Source organism: Solanum stenotomum, chromosome 9, assembly GCF_019186545.1.
Source record: "Solanum stenotomum isolate F172 chromosome 9, ASM1918654v1, whole genome shotgun sequence".
Classification (NCBI taxonomy): Eukaryota; Viridiplantae; Streptophyta; class Magnoliopsida; order Solanales; family Solanaceae; genus Solanum; species Solanum stenotomum.
Genome location: NC_064290.1, coordinates 25,418,767 through 25,432,361, shown reverse-complemented (window position 1 = coordinate 25,432,361; position 13,595 = coordinate 25,418,767). Strand labels below are relative to the sequence as shown.

Genomic DNA, 13,595 nt, shown 5'->3' with positions numbered 1-13,595 from the left:
TCACACACCACTATCCTAGCCGCAAGGGTGTCAATGGTAGCACTCAATGGTGTCACAACATCAGCCAGGGCAGTCTAAATCATGCCCGAAATAAAGGCCTCGAGTTTGGCAGCCCGAAGATTGACAGAATGGGCAAGCTGCCACATCTGGAGTAATGAAGCCTGGGTGAGCCGGGTCGGGAAATAGTAGCAGCAGTAGGTCTAGGAGGCAGTGCAACAACAGAAGAACCTGGAGTGTCAGAAAGAGCAGCAGTAGAGGTACCTGAAGACCTAGGGGTCGAAGTAAGCATAACTGCCTCTGCAGGTAGTGAGTCTGTGTCCACAATCGGGGAAGAGTCCACTGGGGCTGCTTTCCTCTTCTTCTCCACCTCATCCTTAAAATATTCTGCCTCGATCCTCCGGATATCAGTAGAGGATATGGGAATCACTTCCACATCCTTCTTTGCATCTCTAGGGGTCTGCACAACTCGGTGATCAATACCGAGAAGGGAAGTGAGGTCTGGCGCTGCTTGGCCCTCATGACCATCTCCTGTGCTATAATCATCCTTAGATTTTGCCTCGTTCCATCAAGGAAGCAGCCTAGATAGGCTCCCTTAGCAAGGCGGAGAATAGACTCATTTTGGGAAGGCATGATTGTGTTACTGATGAAGCCAAACAAATACCTCGCTGCTATATTCAAGTCTTTCTTTTCTATTAGAGCCCCTACCTCCAACCACTTCGGAGTGCCATCAGATATCAATGGAACTAACCACTTCTTTATGTTGCCCAACATTTTTGTCCTGATCATGTTGATGAGTCAACAAATTGGACTAATTTAGGGATTTATTTTGATAGAAATAGTGTCCTAAAATGATTATTTTGACTCAATATCTTATGAAAACTCTTAAGTTTCAACTTTTTAAGTTTTGGTGGAAGCATGGACGCTTAGGCGAAAAAAGGAACAAAAAAGGCTGAAAAGAACGAAGAAGCTGAAGCCTACCACTACAAGAAAAACACCCTCTAAGGAAGGGAAATATGGTCCCAGAAAGTCGGAGTCTGGTCCCAAATAGTCTATTGCGACGGGAAAAGGCTGGTCGCCACCCGTCCTAATAGGTCTCTTCGCTAAAGGTCAATTGCGACGGGCTCCTTTAGCTGGTCCTTAAATGTTTTTAGAGACGGAAGCAAAAGCTGGTCGCAAAACTCCTTTTTAGAGACCATGTATCTCGTCCCAAATAGTTGATTTTCTTCTTTAAAAAATATGTAGTTTCTGGTTGTTAAATCCCTTTAGCGACGAGAAACTATCTCGTCGGGGATCACTTTTTTGCGACTAGTAGCTATCTCATCTTAGATTAACCTTTAGGGACGAAAAGTTTTCTCGTCCTAGATGAACTTTTAGGGACGAGCAATATTTTTGGTCTGTAATTGATCACCAATGTTTCTTAAGCTTCGTATAAAAAAATTAAATATTTTACCAATAAACATAAGATTGCTACAAAAAATCTCCAAACAAAAGGCTGATATAAATATAAAAATTGGTTAACATCCCATGATGTTAGTCAATATTTTCTGAACAAAAAAGCTTAGTTAATCAACATCTCAAGCTAGACCATGATATCATGTTTTGTATAACTTTCATAGCAAAATAATAATGATCTTTTCCATCTTCTAAACTTGTATATATCTTGACTTGTAACTTCAATCTTCAAAATCTGCAAGTACAAAATTTTTGAGAAGACCATAAGTAACTATTGGTATATATTTGGAGTAATATGTAAACTGTATACTAAAATTAGTTAAACTACTCATCCCAAAAAAACTCTAAAATTCTGCGAGGGTTATCTAGAAACATAAACAAGCTACATGAATATAAGAAAATTAATTAGGAAAGCTTTGATATGCATTAAGCAAGAATTCAAATCTATATCAAAACACAAAAATTCGAGGACAAGAGATAGTACAAATGGAGAAATTCCCCATCAAGAATGTGTGCTATGGATATCATAGAGACTCAACAACATCTCTTTATATAGAGTGCATATGGATAGTTGAGGTCCAAGGAGAAATGGGTAGATCATCTGGAATTCAAATTCCACCCAATTATGTAGAGGACAGTATGCGTTGTATCAAGAGAAGACAATAGAGGCAATTTCGAAAGGAACTAGTAGCAGGCTAGCAGCATATAGATGTCTGCTGTTGGATAATCTTCCTAGAAGGTATTCAACTCACTGGATGCTCTTAGATTATAAAAGTACTGAAAAAAGACTTCGACTGTTTTCTATCAGAACTTCAAGTCTAAAATGTCCTATTAAATTTCAAATCTGATCCAAATTTGTTCATGATTGAAATTTGTTATGGTTTTCTCATAGTTGTAGAGTTTCCTACCAGAACTTAAACTGTCCATTTAGTAGTGTATCACAAGTCTAAATCGTCTATAATTTTCATGTTTTTATGTCTTGATGTAGAAGGTTGAGAGACAAAAACAGATTACATTCAATAGTGTATCACAAGACTAAAGGGTCTACAAATTGCATTCACAGTGATTGCATTAAATCCTAGAGAACTATCGATTGCATTCACAATGACTTTTATATCCTAAAATATCAATGCTAAAGAGAACCATTACTTATAACAAGGATTGGAGTCAGTTTTTGGTTTAATTATTCCTTCTGGAAAGAACCATGATTAGTCAAACAGTCGTGGACTATCAGTGGAATATTACGATCATCAATAATGAGATATCACATTGTAGGGAGTTTTTAAACTAATATGATGAAACATTTTCAACTTAGCTCAGTATTCTGTATTTCTATTGCTTCTTGCATATATTGTTCATTGAAAGGAAATGAAATTGATACATGACCCCCAAAACCATCCATTCTATTAAGCACAAAGCTACAAAATTGAATCTAAAAGACAAAAGTTGAATAGTCTTTGCTATCTATGCAATTAAAATCTCAATAGTTTTGAAAAAACTTACTTGTTCCAACTTCTTGGATGTATTTCTTAAGTTGATTGGTAAATGGAGGAAATGGAGTCTAAACTTTCATATAGTGTAGCTTAAGAACCATGGAGTTCTTGTGTATCGCTCCCGTTCCTTGACTAGAAGACATGATTAAGTATGTAAGTTCTTGTTCTCCTCCCTTCCTTACAGCACCTGAAGAAAGCAGAAGGTGCTCAGACAACAACTCATCAGCAAATTGATAGAAGACAATAAATTGACGAGAAGAAGGAAAAAGAAGTGACTACAGGTTAAAAGAGTCAAGTGCATTGATAAATGATTACATGTTAAAAGAGTCAAACGGGATGATCTAATTATGATTTATGAGAGATTCAAAAAAATTTAGTTGGTTTACAAAAATGCTAAACTAGACACTTAATCAAAGGAAAAGAAAATGTTAAACAGAACCTACAGCCCTGCTATATTTCTTAGAGAACTGCAGGATGAACTTTTCCATTGTTCAAGCACATGACAGATATGCTTTGCAGTATGCTCATTCCAAGGTTAATTAACAACTATAGGGTAAAAAAAAAGCTGGATATTGTCTTTGATTAAAAGAAAATGAGATTACCATCTTGACGACTTGACCTGCCCAGATTCAGCCCAGCCGCCCATTTGCCACCTCGAATTAACGACAGAAGATTACAGAGAAGCTGATGATTATTCAAAGAATTCTTCAAATTGAAACCTCAAATATTATCAAAATGTAAGTTACTTTTTATTACAAGCCCACCCGGTCCTGGTCCATTCTAATAGCTAGCCTAGCTCGGTCTGCACTGATTTTGGGCGACAATCAGGACCAACCCACCCTGCCTGGGACAGTTTTGGTCCCCATTTTCTGTGCATGTTAGGTCAGTCTCCTGGGCCAACCAGTCTCAGTTTCCAGGTCTAGTCAACAAGGAAAATCTAATTTGCTCCCATGTGTATGGTAGAGATAGTAGGTTACCTCCCTTTAAATCAAAACATAATCAAAGTACCTCCTCATAGATGTAAAGACTTTGCTAAATACTCCCTTTCTTCTAAATCAACCTAAACTTTAGCAGTTGAATGATAAAACTATCCTTACAGTCACTTTAGTAGTAGTAAATAAGTCATTTGACACGATCACAGAAGTATTGCTTAAACAACACTAAATCAAAGACTTGAATTATGCACTGGGAGAGCTCGACGACTCCAATTGCAGGCCTTAGCCAACCATGTCCCTTAGCAGTGCATGGCACAGTTGCCATCTGAGGTATTAAATGTCTGCCTTTTATTAATAGTATGATATTTTTTCAGGTGCCTAAACTAGTCATAAATCATAATAAGATCTGTCACTATAATCTTTCATTTGACCAAAAAAAAAAAAAACTATCTCTACAAACAGATAAAAGAACTTAAAGATATCAATGCTGGTGATGAGTCAAACAATAATGCCCTACAAAAAGAAGAAACGACTCTAGATGAACTTCTAACATCCGCCGAAGAAGAGATGGCGGCAAATAACTTTGAAGAAGGCAAAGTGGTTTCAGAAATCCCCAATCAATAGGTTAAGTGACCATACAAGCCTGTTTACAATTCATATACCTAAGCCCAAGGTAAAATAGAAATGCTGCTTTCTCTCTTTCTTCATCACTGGATTGCTCTTTTTTTTTTCTGCAGAATGGTCAGCAAGCCAATCTAACCACAGACGAGGCTAATGACGCCCATGGAGCAGAGAACGTAACTGAACTTTCTTCGGAAGAAATGAGGGTGGAGGACTGTACTAACAAGGTAAATGAACAAGAAATTATAATGAATTTGCTGATTAGCATCTACTAAGAATCTACGAGTTTATTGCATGCTAATGAGACAAGAAATTTAATTCTCCTGTGAACGATATTTTCAGAACAACAACTAAGTCACAACTCCAAGTTAGTTAAGGTCACAAATCTCTAGAGGAATATAATTAATTTGAGTCTCCGTTCCCTTCTGCAAAGAGAGGATTGAGGAGAAGTTGTTGTGAGAACATTATGTATGGACAACTGCATGAAACATTTCATATAAGCAGGCAGAGTATAACATAAATGCCGATTAGCAATCTGCTACAAAAAATCACATTTCTGAATATTTAAAGTTGTTTTGGTTAATTTGTGGAGATTCAGTTAGACAAGAATGGAGGAATATATGGTGCAACTATATATTAGAATGTATCTTATTGAAAAATCTTGAGTTTCCCAAGTTAAAAATCCAAATGGAACAATCAGTGTTTCTACTTTCTATGTGCAGTACCATGGGAGGTAATTTGTATCAGTTCAATTGTTTTTTATATCTTTCATTAGTTCGAGTTAATTTGATTGTAAAAATATGATTTACTCTTTCGATTAAGATGCCATGTTACAGAACATATTGAAAAACATGAGGGTTGAAAATCTTCACTACAATTTTAGATACTCATAATACAGTGATATGATCTTTTATATTAGATAACTATTCAATGGTGTGACTGAAATTCCTAATTTACTCTAGTTAGATATAAATCTGTTAGGAATTAGTGGCATGTTACTACGCACGTGGATCAGTTTTAACAACTTCAACCACTTTTCCCGCCTTATCTGTTAGCCTTAAAAGTTGAACAATAGTTCACTAGTTATTCAAGATGGATTTCTCAAGTTTAATACAACTCACTCTATCTTTTATTAGAACATTATTTTAGCTCATTGAGCTGCCAGTGCCTCTGTTCAAGAAAAGTTCACTGTTTTCTTACTATTTAGGAACACTATGTTCTCCTACGATTGATCCCTTTCATTTTTGGGATCTTATCACACTACAAATTTAAATCTATTTTAAAATACACGAGCAGCTTATCTAAGAGAAGAAGAGTAAACTGAACTAGAAGAACAATTCGAACAAGAAGAGTAACTCGAAGAAAACAAACAACTCACCGAATAAGAGAAGAAAATAAGAATCAACTCGCGAAAAATGAGGCATACCTAAGATTATAGTAAACAGAAAACATCGATTCATTTTGACAAGAATGGAAGAATATATGGTGCTACTATTAGAACTTATCTTCTTGAAAGATCTCAAGTTTCCCAAATTTCAAACCAAAATAGAACTATCATTGTTTCTACCTTTTATGAGCAACACCGTAGGAGGTAATTTGCATCAGTTCGAGTTAATTAGAATGTAAAATATAATTGATTGTTTAGACATACACAATACACTGATATGATCTATTTATATTAGATAACTATTCAATGGAGTGATTGAAATTGCTAATTTATTCTAGTTAGATATAAATCTGGTAGGAATTAGTGGCACGTTACTACGCGCGTGGATCAGATTTAACAACTTCAACCACTTTTCTCGCCTTCTCTGTTTGCCTTAAAAGTTGAACAATAGTTCACTTGTTATTAAATATGGATTTCTCAAGTTTAATACAACTCGCTATCTTCTATCAGAACATTATTTTAGGCTCATTGAGTTGTGAGTGCTCTGTTCAAGAAGAGTTTACTGTTCTCTTACTATTTAGGAATACTAATTTCTCCTACGATATATCCCCTTCATTTTTGGGATCGTATCACACTAAAAACTTAAATCTATTTTAATATATACAAGCATTTTATCTAAGAGAAGAAGAGTAACCTGAACAAGACGAGTAGCTCGAACAAGAGGAGTAACTCAAAGAAAACAAACAACACACCAAATCAGAGAAGAAAATAAAAATTAACTCGCTAAAGATGAGGCATACCTAAGAGTATAGTAGATAGAAAACATAGATTCAGTTTGACAAGAGTTGAAGAATATATGTTGCTACTATTAGAACTTATCTTCTTGAAAGATCTCGAGTTTTCCAAGTTTCAAACCCAAATGGAACTATCATTGTTTCTATTTTTTATGTGCAACACCATAGGAGGTAATTTGCATCAGTTCGAGTTAATTAGATTGTAAAATATAATTGATTCTTTAGACGTACACAAATACACTATATGATCGATTGATATTAGATAACTTTATGGTAGTGCAATTGCAATTCCTAATTTTCTTAAGTTAGATAGAAATCTATTAGGAACTAGTGGCACTTGACTACACACATGGATCAGTTGAACAATTGCAGTTACTTTCTTTCACTGCTAGTCTAAAAATGTGAACAATACTTCACTTGTAATTCATAATAGATTTCTCAAGTTTAATACAACTCTCTCTATCGTCTCTCAAACACTATTTTAGGTCATTTAGCTGTGAGTTCCACTGTTCAAGAACAGTTAGAAACACTCTATTCTCTTAGGATTGATCCCCTTCATATTTTGGATCTTATCACACCACAAAATTTAATATACTTAAAAAAATGACCTTCTAGTCTAAATGAAAAAGTGGAAATCAAACAAGAAGAGTTATAATCGCACAAAACAAACAACAAATCAAATTTAGAGACGGAAAATATCAAATCGCGAAGGTGCGCATACCTGAAATTCGAGTAAGGTAGAAAGTAGAGATTGAGTTGAGATCGCTGCTAGGCAGACCTGTGCATTCTCGGTTTTGAGAAAACACAGATGAAACACTGAGAACTACGAGCTATGCTGAGATCGCTTCAAGGCAGATGTTGCTAGGGTTTTCTGATTCGCGATAATGTTTTGAGAAACAACGTTATTTGTCTTTTTTTATTTTTGCAATTTTAATTATACTTATGTTTTGGCTCTAAGTTTTGGTGAAAAAAGAACTTTTTTTAAATTTGACCCTTAAATTATAATTTGGGACCACTTATTAATTTCTTTAGAGACTAGATTTAGTACCTTCATAAAAACATACATAATTAAGGACCGAAATAAAATCTCGTCCCAATACATATACTTTTAGAGACAGGATTATTAACTCGTCCCTAAATGTTGGTCTTAAATAAAGCTTTTTCTTGTAGTGTACGTAACGCCAAGCACACTTGGTGACTCACCGAATGAACACACTCCACCCTTTGTTCTAGTACCCGAAGCCTTGAAGGAGAAGGATCAAAAAGGCGATGAAAGGAGTAGTTGGCGCTTCACCGAATAGTTCTGTGAAGCAGTACTATACCGCCCAATGACACAAAGCACGACCACGCTGAAGGCTAGTGCAAGACAGTGACGAACTACACCAAAGGGTAAATCACATTAATTTTAATTTCCAGAATAGAATAGTACTTTTTGGATATTTTCTCTCAAGTTTAGACTTGGTTTTGGGAGACTTGAAGAAAGAAGGATTTAATCTTCCCCAAGTTGAAATTGGGTCTTCTCCATCCTTCTTCCTTTGCTCAAATCAAAGTTTAATTTCTTATACCCATTTGATTTTAATATCATTTTAGGTGTATTTTGTTATTTCTTGATGTGTGGCTAAAAACTCCCATTCTTGGGGTGTGATTTAGCAAATATGTGTTTATATTGTTGTTGGGTCTTGCTTGCTGATAGGTTAGATGTATTTTAATTGTTATTTCACCTAGTGGTTGTGGTTTAATTTAATAGATTTGTAGTTGCAAATACAAAACCACCCATGTGTTTTCGTCTTGCCCATAAGGGAGGTAACAAAACCAAGACCACTAGATTAATTGCCTAAGGAGTGGATCGACATGAGGTTCACCCCAAGAGGGTGAGGCCTAGTCCTATATCCTAACACTAAGCTCGAGAGAGTGAGTGGGGTAAGGCGTAGGCTGACTTTTATTCGGCAAATGGGTGTCCGAGTGGAACGCATTGGAATCGGGGTAAGTTGCCCGAGAGGGAACTTATTTCCATCTAAAGCTTAGCCTATTTACTATTATCTTGCAAATTTCGTATCGAAGGCATGTACCCAACGATTTATCTCAACTTGTATTGCGGTCACACCCCAATAACTTGTCCCGATACTTTATTTTCTTGTTATTTTTGTTGTTTTTACTACTTGTGACAAAACCCACAATTGATATTTGACACTTTCGTGTCACCCTCTTTAATTCACTATGTTTTTACTCGTTAATGTCTTTAGCTACGACTAGTTAGAACTAAATTTTATTTTTCTATCAATTCTCAAAACCATTCCCTTGGGACATGACCCCAACCTTTTGTTAGGTTACTATATAATCGACGATCGTAGACACTCGTACCGTAGGTTAGTGTCGTTGGTCATGATAAACATGAAAATGGCGCCGCTGCCGGGGAGTAGTGTTATTTCAGAATTTTTAGATTAGTAGAGTTTTTGTTTTTCTTAGTTGTAGTTTACTAATTTTACTTTTAGTTTTGTTCTTCGTTGAGTTGTCCATTTAGATGAGCATGGCTGAGCAGAGTAGTTGCAATTTGGTTGAAATGAGCCAAGGAGTCCAAAATGACCTCACGCTGACCGCACTTGCATCTCAACTAAACGACTTGGCCACCAAAATCTCAGAGGTGGAAACCCAATGCAACAACAAGGGGAGGTATATACCTCCTCATGAGTGAAGGAAGTCTAGAGATGGGAAAAAATCATGTCAAGGACACACTTCAAATCATTCTCCAAAAGATCACTGATCAAGATCGAGTGTTGGAAGAAATGAAAGAGTATATTAAAGTGTTGAATCAAATGATTGGATTTCACTCTAGATCAATCCAGCTAATTAGGTAACTCCTAACTTTTTGTAGTGCCTCATCTCAACCCAAATAACATATTGGGTTCACCTAGTGACACTAGGGCCAACCCCAATAACGGAGAATGAGACAGAACTTGCGTCGTGCCACGATGTAAAATAAGTCTCTTCTTGGGAGGTAACTCAAGGTTTTACTGCTTTTAATTATTCTGTTTGAATAATGGTGTGCTGATTTTGTAGGTTAAATTGAAAAAGGGATTGAAAAATGCAAGTTGGCGAGCCAAGGAACCAGTGGGCGAATCGCCAAACCTATCGGTGATTCCGACTTAATTCACCGTTGGGACCCTAAAATAAGGGATGTCATGTAAAGCTCAGCGGGGTAAGTATGCGTTCGGCGGATCACCGAGTTGATCGGCGACAAGACTAACCTCGCCGAATGACCGAGAACTGAATGATTATATAAAAGCAAAAGGTCAAAATTTTGAACCTCTCACTTTCCCTCATTTCAGACTCCTCAAAATCACACCATATGTACTTTTTCTTAGATTTTTACCATTCCATTAGTATCTTAGTTGGTAATTAGTGCTTGGGTTTTGGATCTCTTTGCTACCTAGCGTTTCAAAAAGCAATTCGATCTGCATTAAAGGTTAGTCCATAAAACCTCGAATTTATCTTAAAAGTTTTCACACTCATTTGCAATTGCAGTATCAGGATGACGTGTGCTGGGCCTCTTTGATAAAAATAGGTTGATATGCTATGTGTTAATCGAACTTAGTTGCCTGAAATATTTTAATAGTCGAATGCCTTGTTATTTGTGCTTTAATTTAATTGAGATTGCAATGGGTGTTGCTTTATTTTCTTTATATTGGTTGGGTAACACCTAGATAGCCCGCATTTGTGCTAAATAACGAAAATTGCTCAATAAATGAATGGGTGACGACATTCTTAAGGGTGATCGTAGTTAAATGGCCAAAATTTGGCAGGACCGGAAGAAGTCTGAGTCTTCTGGAGTGATGGGAAGAGTGGTTCTTGTGTAAATTTCGTGTATGCATGCTTTGATTTCATTTCCAGGGCTTGTAAGTTGATTCTAAGTAGGTTGAAAAGTAGACACGTTAAATTAGTCGGCGAGTTGGGTCGAGCTCGCCAAACGATTTGGCGGTTCGCCTACTGGTCTTACATCACCATTCACTCATGTTTATAGTGCTGAAAGATTTGTAACTTTTGGAGGACACATCCGTGATCGCCGAAGGTAGTGGGCGACTGGCCAATAGGACTTTAGACCACCCTTTGCATGCTCCCTTTACCCTCTTTCACTTTTTTTTTTGCGGATGACTTCGTCATCGCTGAAAGTAGTCAGCATCTCGCCACTTAGACTCTTTCATCACCTATTTGCAGGTTTCAATTGAATCCGTTCGGCGAGTTCGACCTAGCTCGCCAAAGAGATTTGGCGATTCGCCAACTGATCGGCTTACCTTTTTGCTCCACATTTTCTGTATTTTAGTGTGATTGTTCTTCTGACTAATCACAAACCTTTGCAGATATGGTACACACAAACTTAAACGCGCCACCTTAGAACAAGGCTAAGGGAATTACAATCAATGAAGGAGGATCACATCCTTCACAGAAACGAAAGCAAGATCTCCCACCGGGAGATAAAGGCAAACGAAAGAAACATATCGCTAGAAAAGGGTCAGCTATTGAGCCAGATTTTTCTGAGTTGGAAGATGAACAACCCTTGATTCACTGACAGAATAGGCTCAGAGATAGACCTCAATCAACACCTATCGGAGTTACATCAGCTGCAACTCCTCCGACTACCAAATCGGTGCCAAATTTGGTACCACCTTTAGTGGCCCCTACACTCCCCATAGCTCCACCTCCACCCAGACTGCTGAACAGATTAAAAGGCAATGGTTTACGAACCATTCTAGAAGAAAGGTTACTATCTGTGGAGGGTTTGGAAGGTAAGCATGCTGAGGTGCTTGACACGCATTCAAGTTAGATGTATTTTAATGGTGATTTCACATAGTGGTTGTGGTTTAATTTAATGGGTTTGTAGTTGCAAATACAAAACCACCCATGTGTTTTCGGCTTGCCCGAGACGGAGGTCGCAAAACCAAGACCGCTAGACTGATGGCCTAAGGAGTGGGTTGACATGTGGTTCAGCCCGAGAGGATGAGCCCTAGTCCCATATCCTAACACTCAGCTTGAGAGAGTGAGTTGGGCAAGGCGTAGGCAGGCCTTCATGCGGTAAATGGGTGTCCGAGAGGAATGCATTTGAAACGGGGTAAGTTGCTTGAGAGGGAACTTATTTCCATCTAAAGCTTAGCCTAGTCACTATTATCTTGCAAATTTCCTATCGAAGGCATGTACCCAACGATTTATCTAAACTTGTATTGCGGTCACACCCCAAGAACTTGTCCCCATACTGATTTTCTTGTTATTTTTGTTGTTTTTACTACTTGTGACAAAACCCTCAATTGATATTTGACACTTTTGTGTCAGTGCCCTTTAATTTACTATGTTTTTACTCATTAATTTCTTTAGCTACGACTAGTTAGAATTAAATTTTATTTTTCTATCAATTCTGAAAACCACTCCCTTGGGACATGACCCCAACCTTTAGTTGGGTTACTATATTATCTACGATCGTAGATACTCGTACCGTAGGTTAGTGTCGTTGGTCACGATAAGCATCACATATTCTGGAAATCATCTTCAAGTCTCGTAGTGCACTCTAGGACAACATTAATGGAAGGAAAATCGCATTGCACCCTCTTCCCCCGGACAACTACATAGTCAACAGGTTTAAAAGCTCATGCCTGCTTCTTCCTTTATGGTATCAAGGCATTGTACTCACCGTTGAACTCCCTAATCCAACTTGGAATACACGGGCCACAAAGCTTTGTGAAGAGTTGGAAGTTATGAGACTTCAAACAGTTCATAATAACGGGGTACCTATTAATCACCCCATTCGTGGACAGACGCTTTTCCTTAATGATTGTATGCTTCCCCTCAGTCTTCAATCTGTTCATAGGCTTGGGGGTAGGACCCTGAATCGGTGGTGCAAGCACTACTGCCTGGGCTAGAATTAGAAGAGAAGAAGTGGTGGGCTGAGGAGTTCTGATCCTAGACGGATCATTCATTCGTTTTGAACGTAGCTCTGCCCTCTATGCTACTACCAACTCATCATCATCAAAAGCTACAGTCTGAGGCTCCTGATGCTCACCCTCACTCTCAGAAGTGGTGAGGTAAGGGTCATAGATCCCGTTGCTATCGAAACTGGTATCCGATGACGCTGGTGCTTTTCCTTTGCCTTTTCCCTTCCCACCAGATGTGGGAAGTTTGGTGGCTTTAGCCCTGGATGCAGCTTGATCCTCTTTCAGTGTTATCCCCTTAGACGTTTTTCAGGGTGGCATGTTTCTACCTTCAACCTTTGGTCTATCCATGTATGTAAAACATTGGGAAAAAGTTAAGAAACATTTCAATCAAAGGTACAGAAAAATAAATGCAGAAAGACTCGCTGAACAGGTTAGCGAGTCACCGAATTGCTTTGGCGAGCTAGATCAAGCTCGCCGAAAGGATTGGCGAGCTAGATCAAGCTCGCCGAAAGGATTGGCTCAAAATTCTTAGAAAAATTTGACAAGTCGGCAATGGGAAGGCCTTTTGGTGAATCGCCGACATCATTCGGCGAGCAAGGATTAGTCCGTTGAAAGTTACAGTTCAATTTAAGCTACAAGGGTGCAGACAAAGGGTGAACAAGAGGACTTTTGGCGAGTCGCCAAGTGCCATCGGCGACCTCAAGTTTCTTGCCGAAAGTTACAATGTCAAACTTCAAGTATAACATGAAATTAAAGGCGAGATGGGGAACTTTGGTAAACCACCGAGTGGTTCGGTGAGCTCGACCTAACTCACCACCGACCCAACGTGCCTACTTTCAACCCAACTTCTCGAATTCAACCTCGCAACCCCCAAAAACAAAATCAAAACATGCACTAATCAAATTAAACTAAGACCCATAACACCCATTACCCCAGAATACTCAGACTTCTTTCGTTTTTGCCAAATTTGGCCATTTGATGACTTTTGCACTTAG

The 13,595-nt window shown here is 38.0% G+C and overlaps 1 protein-coding gene across 1 annotated transcript in view; it reads right to left on the bottom strand.

Moving 5' to 3' along the window:
* Positions 1-13,595, bottom strand: part of LOC125876728 (uncharacterized) — an 854,340-nt gene that overhangs the window by 754,308 nt on the left and 86,437 nt on the right. The window lies entirely within an intron of this gene.